General features: G+C 37.6%; 1 long non-coding RNA gene across 2 annotated transcripts in view; it reads left to right on the forward strand.

Annotated features, from left to right (window-relative positions):
- LOC120384203 overlaps positions 1–14,727 on the forward strand; it is a 98,560-nt gene extending 83,833 nt beyond the window's left edge. Inside the window, exons 3-5 of one of the 2 annotated variants that reach the window (XR_005588673.1) lie at positions 10,206–10,337; positions 14,151–14,287; positions 14,649–14,727. This is a non-coding gene — a long non-coding RNA (uncharacterized LOC120384203). Of the gene's footprint in view, positions 1–4,361; positions 4,690–10,205; positions 10,338–14,150; positions 14,288–14,648 lie in introns of those variants that run through there. The other variant, XR_005588672.1, reaches the window with a different exon arrangement.
- The last annotated feature ends 510 nt before the right edge of the window (positions 14,728–15,237 follow it).

Consider the following 15,237-nt stretch of genomic DNA (forward strand, 5'->3'; position numbering starts at 1 on the left):
TAGTCTGTTGGAAGTGCCTAGTGATGGTGAAGTGTAGGCAGAGAGATGTGTTCACAGTCTTAATATTTTACCATGTGTGAACCTGGAGACCCTCACATAGAAGGTGCTATTCAAATGCAAAGAATCAAATTACCACAATTTCCCTGTGAAAATGTTACAGGTTGCTGCGTTTTCCCATGAGTGCTCTGTCTCTCATCCTTCTCATGCCAGGTCTCTCCTCTTTTTGACCTGTTTTCTCTTTTCAGCCAATGCTGCCTCTGAAGAGCTGACTCATTCCTGAGTGGTGCCATAATTTCAGAGGTAGCACCTTTCCCCATTGTATCTTCTCATCTTTGTAAAGTCTTCGATCCTTAGCTGGAAAGTGGTATAAAGTCCAAGTATTATTATTAGCCCCTCCCTCTCTCCTTACTTACTCATCATCAGTTCTTTGCAAGTGTCAGTCCAACTGGTTGAAATGAAATGAGTTAGCTGCAGGAAGGAAAGAAGGTGCCCAAAGCATATAGACAGACTGGGCAAGGATCTGTTGTATACAGGTGGATTAGTATAATAAAAAGTGGCTATGAATATGCTTACAGTATACCATTGGCCAGCCTAACCAATAGGAGAGGTATCCCAGGAGTCCTATTGGTAGTCACAATCACTTAAACAACAATCCAGCAATCACATTCAATGTTAGTAATTGCATCTGGTTTCACATTTTTTGGTAGACAGATTCTTATTTCAGCTGAGTTTCTTTCTCCAATCTGGATATTTAACAGTTAATTCAGACAGAATAAATGACCAATCATCTAGAGATTAGAGATGAGAAATCTTGATAAATTGTACACTGGTTAAGATTAATACGGATGACATCTATTTCCTTGGTTATGACTTGATTTTTGATAATATGCTATAGTTAGATTGCTCGCTAACACACGATGAAGACATCTGACTTCCCCGCTTTCTGAATAATAAATTTGTTGAAAGCAAACACGTATATCTATTTAGATTTACACCTGTAACCCCTACGATCTATATAGAACTGTACATACAAGACAAATATGTCATGATTCCTGGGTCTTTGTGGACTTTTCAGTCTGACCTGAAATGATCTGTAATGTTGATGAAATGAACATGGACTCATGCTTTTCTACATTATTGGTGGAAGTAGCACTTTAAGAAAACAGGATACTTGTTACAGCTGTGTGAAAAGGCTTGTAGATTAAATGTCGCTGACTAAATCTGCCCTTTTCCCTGGTTCATGGAAGGAACTTCATCTTTGAGTTTTAATAGTTGTGTACACTGCTAGTCAGGACCCATAAAGCAAAAGATCCCTTAATAGGACTTAAGATGTTCATAGGTCTTGTATGGATCCGTTGCTCAGGGGAGAGTTTCACCTAATATGACTATTCTGCTTGTTCTGGTTGCAGATAGGCTGCTGTACTGTGTATCTTTCACACACCCTGTTCCCTTTTACTTCTTTCTCCTTATGATGGCAAATCAAAGATATGATGACAAAATGAAGCAGTTCACAGAATGGAAGAAAAAAGGAAGAAAGAGAAAAATGGGAGGAGAAGAGGGAATTAAAAAAAAAAGTGGGCTTCTCTTTGAGTGCTTCAGTAAAGCAAAGAGCCTGTGTGATAGTGAATGATTTATTTTGGAAAGGAAAATCAAATTTAAAGAAAACTAAAAACTCTTTCTGTGCATTTTAAAAAAAAATCCGTTAGAAATTAGAGAAGTTTTTATCTAGTTGATTGTTAGTTGTGACTTTTGGCTCTACATGGTAATGTAAAAGATGAAAGCCAGAAAAATGTGAAATTTGACCTCCACTTCTTGCTGTTTTTTTATCTAGTTCTTGGGGAAAGGATTAGTGGTCCTGGGATATGACTATTAGGTTAAAGGAAGCCCTGCCTAGCAGCATCTGTTTTACTCCAAACATGTCTACTCCCTTGTGGAGAAAGCAATAAACTTCTGTGCTTCAGGTCACGTACCTGAGGACTGGCAGTTCTTTTCAATATCTTAGATTAAATGAACTGTGAAATATTTGTTTTATTAGAAGAGCTTTAGTTTTACTTGTGAGCTGTTTTCTAAATCATTTCTGCCCAGAGTAGCTTTGGAAATCAAGCAGTGTGTATAGAACACTGTGTTTAAAAACATTCTCAGCAGTCTGGATACGCAATGCTTCATTATGCTGATTGTTAAAACACTTATTGGGGTCTATTCTCCTCTTGAAATGCATGCATAAATCTCACTGAAGCTAATGGGAGTTATGTACGTATATCAAAGGGAGAGCAGAGGGAGATCCCAGAGCACAATCTTTACAGACTATATGCATGACAGGAAATTTAAATTATGAAATAAGAGATGGGAGGAAAGATAGTCTTGTGGTTGAGGCCCTGGACTGGGACTCAGGAGTTCCATTTCTGGCTTCTCCACATATTTCCAGTGTGACCTTGGGCAAGCCATTTAATCTCTGTGCTTCAGTTCCCCATCTGTAAAATGAGGATAATACTTTTTCTCCCATCTTTTGTCTGCTGTATCCATTTAAGATTATAAACTCTATTGTGTAGGCACGTTCGCCTACTATGTGTTTGTACAACGTAACAATTGGGTTATATATCTATAACCATAATATGAATACTACTACTAGTAACTGATGAGAATAAGGATTCGGTAACATGTAATAGAGCACTTCTGTATGAAAGGGTGTGAGTCTGTTCAGGGAATTGGATTAAGCTATGATCAATATAAGACACAAGACTAGGGAGACAAAGGTACAGTATTTACACTTGCATAGGAATCATGGGGTCACCATATTTTTGATGAAAAAGGATCTTAATCAAGTGCACACATTTCTAGGATCTTAATATATTTTACTTTTGTGCATCAAACGAATGTTTCTTATAGTGGAGAGTTTCTAAGATCATTCCTGTTGAGGGTGAGTTGTGTAGCAAAGCCATACCTGGAGGTGATGAATGTTCCAGTCTCTGCCAGAGTTTCAGCTGAAGTGCTAAAAGTACCAAGGGATTTGTGGCCTAAGAGCTGTGAGCTAGACCCATATACCTCTTGGCTAGCGAAGGCCACTGTGGAAGCATTGAGGAGATTATTGGAAGGATATAACAAGATAATTGTTAGTTTCTTGAGAAAGGGCCTATCAGTTTCATATTAGTCCTGAGTATAGCATTATCTCTTACTGGAACTGAATATAAATAAATTGTCCATTCTGATTTTTTTAAACCTGTTAAATGTTCTTTTATTATATTGCCCATGAGGTGGCATGACACATCTAGACCCAGCAGAATTAGAGATGGTCATTACTGAGTGACTACTCCTTTTGGGGAGAGTGCTCAAGGTATAAGCAATTGCCCATCTGCTCTGATGACTCTTTCACATGAGGTTCTGGTCAGTGTATCTATGGGATGTTTGGGGAGGGAGTGTTAGTGAGGAGACATGGGTTATTGTGCCTTCCGTATGTGAAAAAACACCTACCTCACTATCTCCATGTTATCTGACTTGGTCAGTGTGCTTGAGAGACTTATCTAGGACTTATGGACATTAAGATATGAAATGTAGATGGCAGGGGCTCATTCTGTTACATCTGCTGAGAATTGGGCCCATGTTGTTCTTTTTGCAAACCTTCAAATACACACAATTGTCCCTGAGTGGGGAGATGTACATCAGGGCTCTGTGATATCACGACCTATTCAAGCTTCATTTTCACAACTACCATATCATCACCAGTACCTCTTGATATGCGCTGATAGTGTTATAGCTCACAGTTGCCTGTGTAATCTCTCACTCCAGAGACAAATGCAGTAGAAGATTTTGCAAGCCAAACAGCAACTTGCATCCATTTTAAGGACCATTTATATTTCATCTTATGTATCTTTTTAAAACCAGTGGTAGCCAGGATATTTTCCCCTTTCTTTAAAACCCCATTATAGCAGCTGTAGTGTAAAGTGTGTTTTCTTCTGCTGCTAAATATTTTATCTTGACCACAGCTTGCATATCAGCAAACTTGTAGCTTGTATGTTGACTGTTATCTTCTGTGTACCAAAGTACGAGATAGTTTGGAATAATTAAATAACATTGCTTCTCTATTATCCTCTGAGGGCTGATACTGTTTTCTTCTAAGCAGATAAAAGGTAAACATAAATTATAACAAATCAAACTGGAGGATGATAAATGCTATTGTAAGTCAGGATAGTAAAATAACAAAAATAAGATGAAATCCACCCTTTCTTGCTACATATATATCTTCTGTATTTATTTTGCTGATATTGCTATTGAAAAGTAAAACAGACTGTTGCAACACTGTCTTTTGCAAGGCCATTGTAAATGTCTGAATAACACAATCAGTATTAAAGCCCTATTTTTCATAGGTTTATAACTAAAGATGGATGAATAGGTCTGGATAGAAAAAGAAGCAAACCAAAATTGCCAGTCTGATTTCTGCACATAAGCGGTTTGGATGAGTTTGGGATAAGTTTTCAAAATATTGGATGCTTAACTGAACTGGACCTTTGAAACCTATGAAGTTTGCCTGCCATTATTCATAACTTCTCTGTAAAATCTAACTGGGCTATGTAGATGTTCAAAGGCCCTCTGATATGTGTTCTCTATCCGGCAGTTAGGGAAAAGCCTGCCTCCATTCTTAGAACATTGGGAGGATAGAACCTATGTGGTCTTATTGACTTATTTGGGGCTACACACGTGACAAAAAGCTATTCACATCTAATAAGGGTTACAGGACTGGGGCCCAAGTTTAATATTCAGAGTATTCCCCAAATTAATAGCATAGTTCATTTTAGATTAGAGATTTGGTGGTAACAGATGGGATGCCTTGGGGGAGTTAGGTGTGGGACAGAACCGTCCTTATGGCACAGATTCAGGAAAAATAGAGTAAACTGACAGTGAAAAAGGAATGTGATCAGGAGGTATCAGAGGATAAAGTTATGGTACAGACATCTGCTGGTATCACCTGCAAAATTTAATAATAATAATAAACAATGATAGGTCATGATATGCAAAAATACTGAGCTCCCTCAATTGTAGTTGAAGTCAAGGGAACTCTCCATGCTCATCACCTCTGAAAAGCTGGCTCTTAATGGATGGCATCATGAGTGTAGTGTTACATTTTCTCTTTCACATTTTTTCTACATTAATGGACAATTTGAATGGGGGGGGGCTAGGATTTTTGTTTCCTAAAAGTTTATCTGCTCCAGCATCTTATTCTGTAAAGGGGAAATTCACACAAGCACAGGGCCTTTCACACCACTTAAGCCTTGAATGACAAAGTGAGTATAGAGGGCCTTCCCTAGAGACTCTGTGTCAGGGTGCATTTCATCCTCTTTGAAGTCAGAATTCACTGGTTGGGCATCACGATTGTTTTTTGGGAAGATGATTATGACGTCACATACAGAAGATTATCACTGCAAATGGGGTATAAATAACCAAGGAGGAGGAACACTTAGGAAATAAGACCCTCTTTGGATGGAAATGTCCCTCAGGAAAAAAAGCAGGAAAGAAACAGAGTAATGTATGAGACATCAACATACAATTATTGGGGCAGATCCTCCGCTGGTGTAAATTGTTTTTGCTCCATTAGCTTCAGTGGAGGTATGGTAACTTACACAAGCTGAAGATGTGCTCTATTATCTCTAAACAGATCATTTTTCAAAGTCTTCCAGGAAGCGTCTAGTGCTCTTAAAAATAAAAATGAAGTTGTCATTCAGTGCTTTTAGTTTACTGTGTTTGTCACCATTTTACTGTGTACTAAAGCTGCCTTTATGCATTCTTGTTTACATCAGTCTATTGTTAGTTTGTTCTAAGTGTATAATTTATATAATCTCTAAAATACATTACATACATAAAGATATGAAGTATAACAGTAAACATGTTTTTATCTATTCAACGTGTATTACCTGGTCTGCTGTACTATAAAACCAACTTCTGGTCTGAATAGTGGTTATTTGTTGTTTTTTGAAATGCTGATGTGGAAAATAAAGGCATGCTATATGTGCAAAGAGTAATCCTTTCTTCTCTCTAGTCTGTTCATGTTGGTTAAATCTTTGGATCTTAAAAAACAATATCTCTTCTAATTGTTGCAGAGATCAACTAAAGATACTTGTATTCATTTTGGCAGATGTAAGTGTGTAAACAGAATGGCCAGTACATATATTACCAAGTACTGCAGTCACAGAGAAAACTTTATGAAACATTTAGTGTTCAATACAGAAGCAATGCTTAGAGGTTGACCTTGAAGTTTCTGAAATGTCAATTGATCCGCTGGAACAAGTACAAAGCCAGCTTTGGTGCTAAATGTAAATTGTTAAAAATGGTGCAGCATAACATCTGCCTTGTAGTCTGCCTTAATCAGCACTGTGAAAAATGAAAGTTTAACGATCTACTATAGTGGCTTCTAAGTGAAGGATAAACAAAGGATGAAAGAGTTTCCTTGCATGGTTTGTAACTGATGGCATGAAAAATGTCAAGAACCATCTGCCTCAAACTTATCCAAACTGTCATCAAGTATTCTAATCCAGTCAAACGAGATACAACTAGAACAACCTATGTAACTTGCTGAAGGCTTATCAAAAGAGTTGTAAATAAAAAAAAAAAAAGCCCTAAAAACTACCAACTGCATAACCACAGATTGCTGCCAGTTTGCCTGTGGCTTTGAAATTCAATCCCATTTCTCTAGTCTGACAAACTGTACTAAATGGTAAAATGGATTTTTATTGCTTTCAGCCATTTTCATTCCAGCTGCTATCACTAGGTGAGTACTTGGATTTCTAATATAGAATTAAGGCTTCTTTTTTGTTTTCCTCTATTTGTGTGTGTGTGTTTGTCAACTGCAGTATGCACAAAAATCTAATTATGTAGCAAAAAGATGTAAATGTGGCAGTTTACACAATGATAGCTTTAAAAGCTGCTGTTCTTTCTCAACCTGGTGCACAAAACAGATCCCAAATATTTTTCTATAACTGCAGTGTCTTACATTCTAGTGAACTGATATTTATTCACATTAGCCTTCACAACAGATAAGGAAACGTATTTCTCCCAAGAACATGTATATACTTTTAATGATCTTAAACTAATCTTATTTAAATTGTGCTGTGGCACAAATAAATGCCCTTTTGTTTGTTTAGCAATGAACATAGGTCCTCTCTCATGTTTTTATTGTTTATCTTCATCTTTAGGTCACTAAATATCTTTAAAAATCTGACCTTGAATAACTTGGGCGTTCATGTCCTATTGAAAATCAATGGAAATTGTGCTCCTAAATCACTTTTGGTGGTGTTGGTAGAATATTGCCAATATAGCAAACCCTCTCTAAGGCCCTGCTCCTGCAAACAGATATGCATGTGTTTTTAACTTTACAACCATGAGCAATTCTATTGGTTTGTGTTAAAGTTAAATGTGTGTGTGTGCATGCGTGTGTGTGTGCGCGCGCGCAGGTGTAGTGTGGAAAGTCCGGAAGCAGACTCATTGCACTCATGTGAAGGCCCATTGAGTGCAAGTCAACAAGACTCCATAATGGTGCAAAGGGGCATTGTAGCATATGCGTTTGCATGCTCGGGACCTAATATATATTAAGGATTGGTAGAATGACTGTAGTTGACTACATTAGGGTGGGAAAGTTCTCTGAAATCAGTTGTTCAAGAACAGAATGCTTCTGGGCATTGGGTCAGGATTTATGTGAAAAACGGGAGAGAGGAGAAGAAAGAAGAGAGGGAAAGGCAAAAAAAGAAGAAAAACAAGGATAATGAATCATCACATGCACGTAGTCTATTTACTTTATCAACTGTGTTTTATTATTCCTGGTTTCTAATACTTTATAGCATCCTGGTCAATATAATATATTGAAGTCTGTTAAAATAATTAAATGTTAGGAGTACGAGACCTTTTAGTAACTGTTTCTTTGCTAAGAGGTGGGTAGAAACCATGTATTTTTGGCCTGGGTTATGAAATATGTATTTTAATGCAGTTCCAGTATGTTCCATATTTATTTTGGCAGTATAGATGGATGTATTTAATTTTCACTTAAAATTCAAAAATTACTACTCTTACAAACACCCATATATTCTGTTGTTTGAACTAATAATTTTTTATTTGCTACCAAGCTGTGATAACTTCTAATAGTTATGTGCAGCGTATAAGAAAAAAAATCTTCCTATTCAGTGTACCTATGGTTTTCACTGGTTCTCAAGTGAATTTGTACACTTAATGCCAATACATTCATCATGGAATATTCCAGTTTGCAAGAGGAAATATATGATTCAGTATTACTTTTTTTTTTTGGTGACAAAATGGTATGTAATGCATTGGAAGATTAGTTATCTATAGCAGTTTTATGAAATGCAAATGTCATAACACAGATTACATTTCCATAAAACCAAAATAACACTTCAATATATGTGATTTAGTTTTACAGAGTACCTTCTTATTTAGAAGTGCAGACACATTTGCTTCATATTCATAGCAGTATTTTACTCTTATGTTTAACAAAAAGGTAGAGAACAATTTAGAACCACAGAAACTGGTTCAGGGCTGGCATGGTTCTTATGGGGGAAAAAAGGTATCTCCAATTTTTTTCCCTTTTCTAAAATAATTCTTCTCCAACCACATTTTTTTTCCTTCCAACTTGTAGCAGTGTGACATGGGAGTATGATCTAAACATCTATACGTCCCTCTCCTGATTCAACTATGGAATCTTTACATTCCTTGCTCACCCCTTGTGTCCATTCTTAGAGACGTACAAGCAGTAAAAAGCATGTCTGGCTAACCTAAACAAAGCCCAACTGTTTTGGCATCCTGTGTTCTTTATAAAATGATGCATTTGGATACAATGTTTATAAAAGTAAATTGTTCAGCGTGATTTAATATTTGTATGGATGAAATAGTCACTCATCTGATTCTTGGAGCTGAGTTAGGGCCTGATTATGATCTCTGCGATTTGCACTGGCTGTTGTCCGGCACTCTTGCTTTCATTCTGTGCTTTGTCTACCTGGCTTCCTGCTAGGCTGGTAGGTCTACAGCTTTTCTGTCTGTGGATGGCTTATTAAATGAGAGCTCGTCTGCTGGCACATCTGCCCTCCTAAGACCCCCAGTCACCCACTTTCTTGGCTATTTATTATTTGTATTGCAGGAGCCCCAGGCACTGACCAGGGCTCCATGGTGCTAGGCACTATGCAAACACAGAGAAAAAAGATGGCCCCTGACGCAAAGAGTTTCCAATCTAAGTATAAAACAAGAACAACAGATGGGGGAACACAAGGAAACAATGAAAAATATTTGTCAGCATGATAGGCTGTGGCCTTGGCACATCAGCCACCTAACCATTGTCAAATTTGGTTCTCCAATCAGATTACTAGGTAGGGTCCTGAAGATGCCTACCATAGTCTGTGGGCCATAGTCTGAACCTCACTATACTGGCCACTGGCTATTTAACACGGTGAGCTGCATCCGTGAAATCAAAGACCCATGATACTGTACATGCAATAAAAGAAAGCATACATTGAAGCCTCAATCCCCATGGTATTTTTTAGTTGTACTCCTGTTTAATTTCTTGTTAGTTTTCATATCCAGAATGCTTTCTCTGTACTAGCATTTAAAACTTAACTACTGTTAATAATCTGTAACTTTTGGGTAGTTATATGGTGAGTGACCCCTGACTTCATGGGAGAATAATGGAAGATGTTAAAAGAACTTACTGTGCCATGAGGAAAGTGGAATTAAGAGCTACCATATGATAAAGCATTTGCAGGACTTGGTGAGAGACTTGCTAAGCATTATTCTATTAAAGAATAGTGTGGTATGTAGCCTGCTTACTGTGTTACCATCTATTTCTTTGTCATTTTCACCTATTACATACATACATACAGCATTGTTTGTGTGTTATATTTAGGTATGCATTCCATAGACGGCTGTTTATTTCCCTTTCAGACTAGACTAGGTGTTTACTGTTACCTTTTTATATTGCTTTTCATTATTCATCATTTTAATGATATTTTGCTGTAAATCTCTTTTTTTTGTTGTTGTGGACACTGCATTTTGTTGTCGCTCTGTTGTCAATTCTGTCTGTAAAATCCCATGATAGTCTTAATAGTCACCTTTTTAAGGCTGATATTATTTCCCAACAGACGGGGCAATGTGTGTAATAGCATAACATGCTGTTGCATCATAATAATCTATTAAATGTCTATCTGTTTCTTCTGTTGTAGGTTAAGCAGTTCAGGGGGAAAAAACTGGCTGCCGCCAGATGCTCAGATCACTAGATTCTGAATGAGCGAAGTAGCAACAAGTTATAATGGCCTAAGAAAAAAACATTGGCAATACTGCAGTAGAACTCAAAGGTGGGCTAGTTATGCAGCTATTTACATTGATACATGTGAATTTTAATAAAAACAGAACAGAGGTCACTCCAACAGAGATTTACAGACGTGTGTGTGTGTGTGTGTGTGTGTGTATATATATATAAAAATGGGGCAGAAATCAACAAAAGAACTGGTCACTTCTGCATGCTTGGAAATATGCTGATGAAACTCTTCTATGTAAATGAACCTAATGGGCAGAATGGAAAGAGTCCAGACACAATAGCTAATAAGTTAACTTCAGCATGCTGAGTGCACTGTAAAGTTTAAGTGCCCAAAAGGAAGGTGAATCCAAGTGGGTAATGTTATCCAGTTTTCCAACCTGAAGCTCCATTATGCCAACATTTCTAATGTGAGCACACTGCTTTGAGTGGAACAAGAGAATAAAATTGTTACATAAGTAGGCTAGGGTACCATGCTGAATAATCTATTATCTTACCATGAGTCTAGGTGAGTCAAATGCTCAACTGGTGTAAATCAGTCTACCTCCACTGATGTCACTGGAACGATGCTGATTTCAACAAGGGGAAGACCTGACCTTGTAGCATCAACAGGGCACTGCTATTGTTTCTGCTTTTGTACAGCACCCTCACGCCAGAGCTAGCCACTTTCTGGTTTGAATTATTAAAACTGAGCTAAGTATGGTACAAATATAGACGAGCACTTGTAACTGTATTTGCTTTTCCCCCTGTCTTATTACAAATGAGCTGAATAGAAAAGGTTGGGCTTTTTAACTGACAAGTATGGAGAAAACATTATCTGTTTTGGGGAACTGAGAGCATTTGTTTCCTTTTGAGCCTCACCTTTGTTTTTATAATTTGCTAGGCTGCCATCTACAGATCACTCAAAGGCCAATAAAGACTTCCACCCCCAGCCCCCCTTTAACTGTAACAGTCTCAAAAAGGCCAGGTTGCAACAGAGATGGGGTAAAACAGGTTTATCAGGTTATACCAGTTTTGTGTCAATTTCAGCTAGTGTTTGCACAACATGAATAATTTGACTGAGATTGGCCTTGGTGTTTTGATTGGAATGGGGGAGATGTGGATGGTCTAAACGGGGATGGGGAAACAAAGTTTCTAAGCCCCTGGCTTACAGCCTTTTCCATACTGGGATGCTTCATATTCCATCCCATCTAGTGGGATGTAGCCAGTACCTTTCCTCCATTTAGCAATATGGGAAGGGCAAGGTAGTTGCAACCCCCGACACCTATTTGCAAACCCAATTGTAGCACCTATGCTCTAAGAAACCAGGCAGGGTCAGGATCCACCAGATTTTGTCTAGGGAGAGTAAAATTAAAACCTAAGGGGCCAAAATGCCTTGAAGTTTTCAGTTGGCCACAGTTCACAACAGGTTGCTTGCATCCATCACAAATGGATGCAAGCAACGTAGGGAAGAGAGAGAGCATGGAAGTCAGAGAGTTGGCAAGTGGGCCAAACACAGGAGTGTATTGTGTGCACTGTGTGATCACACAGATTACAATTTATTTTGGTTTTTTGGCTTGCTTGATTTATATGACCTCCCCATCACTATAGTATCTGAGTGTCTCAGAAACACACACACACATGAATTCTTTGTTCCTCCTAACTCCACTGCATGAACGATTTCAGGAGTGGAGGAAGGAAAAAGGGTTTTTAAGCCACCCTTGTGCTTCCCCATATTATGAGCCAATAGATATGATGTTAAAAATAAATAATCATTAGTGTTAACTGTTAGTAATTATTAATTTAGTCCTATTTTCATTTACTGAAAAGCACTCTTTACTCCGTTAGTTTCCCTTTAAATATAGAGGAACTAGTTTTTCCAATCTCTATGTACAGTAGGTTTTGTATCTTGGGTTTTGTACAATATTTCATCTGTTGATCTATTTGCAGTAGAGTCTGTAAATCTGTTCAACATTTTGCCTGAGAAATATTGCTTTCAATTTTAGGGTAGCCTAACAACAAAAAGAGAAGTTCTAGAAATAACTTAATAATTGTTAAACTAATAAAACTAATAGCAATCTGAGAGGTTTGACTGCAGTCAGAAAAGTTTTATACAAGGATTCTGGGATTGTTTTTTTAACTTATTTAGAGTCTTAAGAACGTTCATCATGTTCTTTTATCAGGTATCCAAAGATAGCTCTGTCAGGAGCCTGCAGAGCATTGGCAAATATGCCATAGACTTTCAGGAATGAAAAAAAGAAAACGATTTTGAACCACAAAATGTTAGTATAAGATTTTCTGAAATCTTTTTAATACCGTGTGCAACAAACCCACAAAATCTATAAACTTGGATCTTGGCAAATGCAAGCAATACTCCTATCATGCTCTTCTCTTTTAAATAATGCTGCAGATGTTGGAGTCTTGAGGATGGATTAGAACCTACTGCAGCTTTGCTGGCAGCATGACATACTAATCTCACCTTTGGTTTTAAGGGTACTTTTTATTTTCTTTCCAGACTGAGGTTCAGATACACAGGGTAGCCAATGTTCTTGCTCACATTTCTACTACGGATGTGTAACATGATTAGTTCAAATAGACTACAAGTTACTAATAAAAATCTTCAGACTCCAGATGTGGAGAACAGCTACAGTAACCTGCTGAAGCTCAAGTTACCATTGTTATATTATGCAGGAAATAACTGATCAGCAAATGTATCCTAGGATCTTGCTATATTCTTAATCTTGTTATAATATTAAACAGATAAAATAAATAAACATAATTAAAACAACAAACCCACCCACTTTCTATACTGTTGTCATATTTAGTATTTACTTTCTGGCACAAACAGCTGCTCAGGAGGATGTTCTACTGCCTGAAATAAGTTTGTGATATAATTTTGAACTATTTGATCCATGGATGACTTTGACATATGACTCAGTCATCTTGATAGATTGTTTGTTTGCTTGTTGATCCCTGGAAGAGACTTTTCTTTACCAGTGGTACTTTTCCAGTTGAACTTTTCAGTCATCAGTCAGTTTTTTTTTAATTCCTTCCATCTGTTTTAAAAAAACCCAAACATTCTGACTTAAGGCTAATCAAAACATCCTGGCAACAGTGGGAACAGAACTCTCATCCTCCTGCTCTAAAAGCCCAGGTCCCTATCACTTGTGACAAAGGAGAATCTCCATGAATTCTCAGATGTATAGGGCCTATGCCATACATCTAAACAGTTTTTGATTCCGTCCAGTAGAGGACAGTGGTAGACATGCACACTAGCTGGTACGTTACATTTGCAGTAGACATAGTCACTGAGAGCTCACTTTTACTTCCCTTGCCTTTGAGATACTATCTGATACTTTAAAAGTGTCTGCAACCAGGTGACAGATGGGAAAGGATAGATTTATAGCCTTTTGTACCATACCACACAGTTTCTACATGTGTAACAGTTTCAGGTTCTTCATTTCTTGTTATGACAACAGTGCGGTGTGTTTATTTAACAGTGTGGTTGAGGCTGTTATTAGTAAAACCGGTTTTCTCAAGTTACTTTTCAGGAGTGCCTATTATTTGTTCTTTGGGTGGGGGGAGGGTGTTCTTTAGAGAGATATGGTAACTCAAAGGTATGGCAGAAAATCAGAAGGGATCTGGTGGTAAACTATCTGGTGATTTTTGCTTTGATGACCTATTAGATAAATATGGAGGGTCTTAAGAAGAATACATAAAACTGGCACAAGACCAATCTTTTCTCTGGTGTTTCACTATATATGTAGTTAAGAAGGTGCTTTTCTTTCTGAGATCTTATTTTCATTGGCTTTGTAACATCTCCAACAAAAACTATTTGGAGGGTTGAAATTTCTCATACTTGTTCTCTGTCTAGAAATGAATTTCCTTTGTGAAGTCTGAAGATGATCGCTCTGCTGATCAACTGCTGTAACTGTGGGGCCTGACTCAACACCCATTAAACTTAATATAAGCCTTTCCATTAACTGCAATGAACCTTGGACCAGGCCCACAGTAAGTGAGGTTGACAAACAGCAGGCGATAGGACATAGAACAACAAGGACTGTAATTTGTAATGTAGTGAACTAAAAGAAAATGATGCCTGATATAGCCAATATATTTTCATAGTCCAATGAACTCTGTTTTGCTCTACAGTTCTAAGCCAGGCTTTATCGTGAAGCAGATATCAAGGCAAACCAGATGTGCTTTATATACTTCCAAATTCCCAATAAGCAACTACTTAAAAGGCATTTATTTCCTCTCTAATTTGTGAGATGTGAGAGCAGGAAGCCAACATAACCTATGATGTGATAGTGATATGCTACTGGATGTGCCTGACTTTCAAGCTAATATATAAATATTTGACTTTTCTTAGAGTGAAGACACAGACTAGATGACGTCTTTGATTTTATTTCAGCTCCTGGTTTGGTAATGTGGTTGAATCTGTACTCATGGCAAGTATTTTCTTTCAAGTTATTTTCTTCCTTCATTTTAATGTTTACTTGTAGTGAAATGTAGAATTTTTGAAGCTAGTTAAGAACAATAAAAAAGATTCCCCTCCACTCAGTACTGGGGTATGAAGTTGTTGTGTTGCTGTGATATTTGCTGTAATTTATTCATCTGACAAGGAAAAATCAACCAGAGTCAGAAGTCAGACCAAACCAAACCAAACAAATAAGTCTAAGGTAATGTATGTCCCACCCCTACCGCTACCCCTACCCCTACCCCATCATGTCTGTCTTTTCTTCTTGATGCCTTTTTTTTTAGGAAATCAGCTAAAGTGAAAACTGAATTTTTGCTCTGCAATAATCTGACCTGCTCAGGCTCCCACCACCTGATAAGGGCTGACCATGAAAGAATTTGTCCATACACTCATAGAAATCTGTTTGCAATTCCCAGGAAGACAGAACAGAGGAATTAGTCTCAGAGATTTCCATATGGTGCTCTCCTCTTGTTAAGGAGCC

Source organism: Mauremys reevesii, linkage group 16, assembly GCF_016161935.1.
Source record: "Mauremys reevesii isolate NIE-2019 linkage group 16, ASM1616193v1, whole genome shotgun sequence".
NCBI classification, from domain to species: Eukaryota; Metazoa; Chordata; order Testudines; family Geoemydidae; genus Mauremys; species Mauremys reevesii.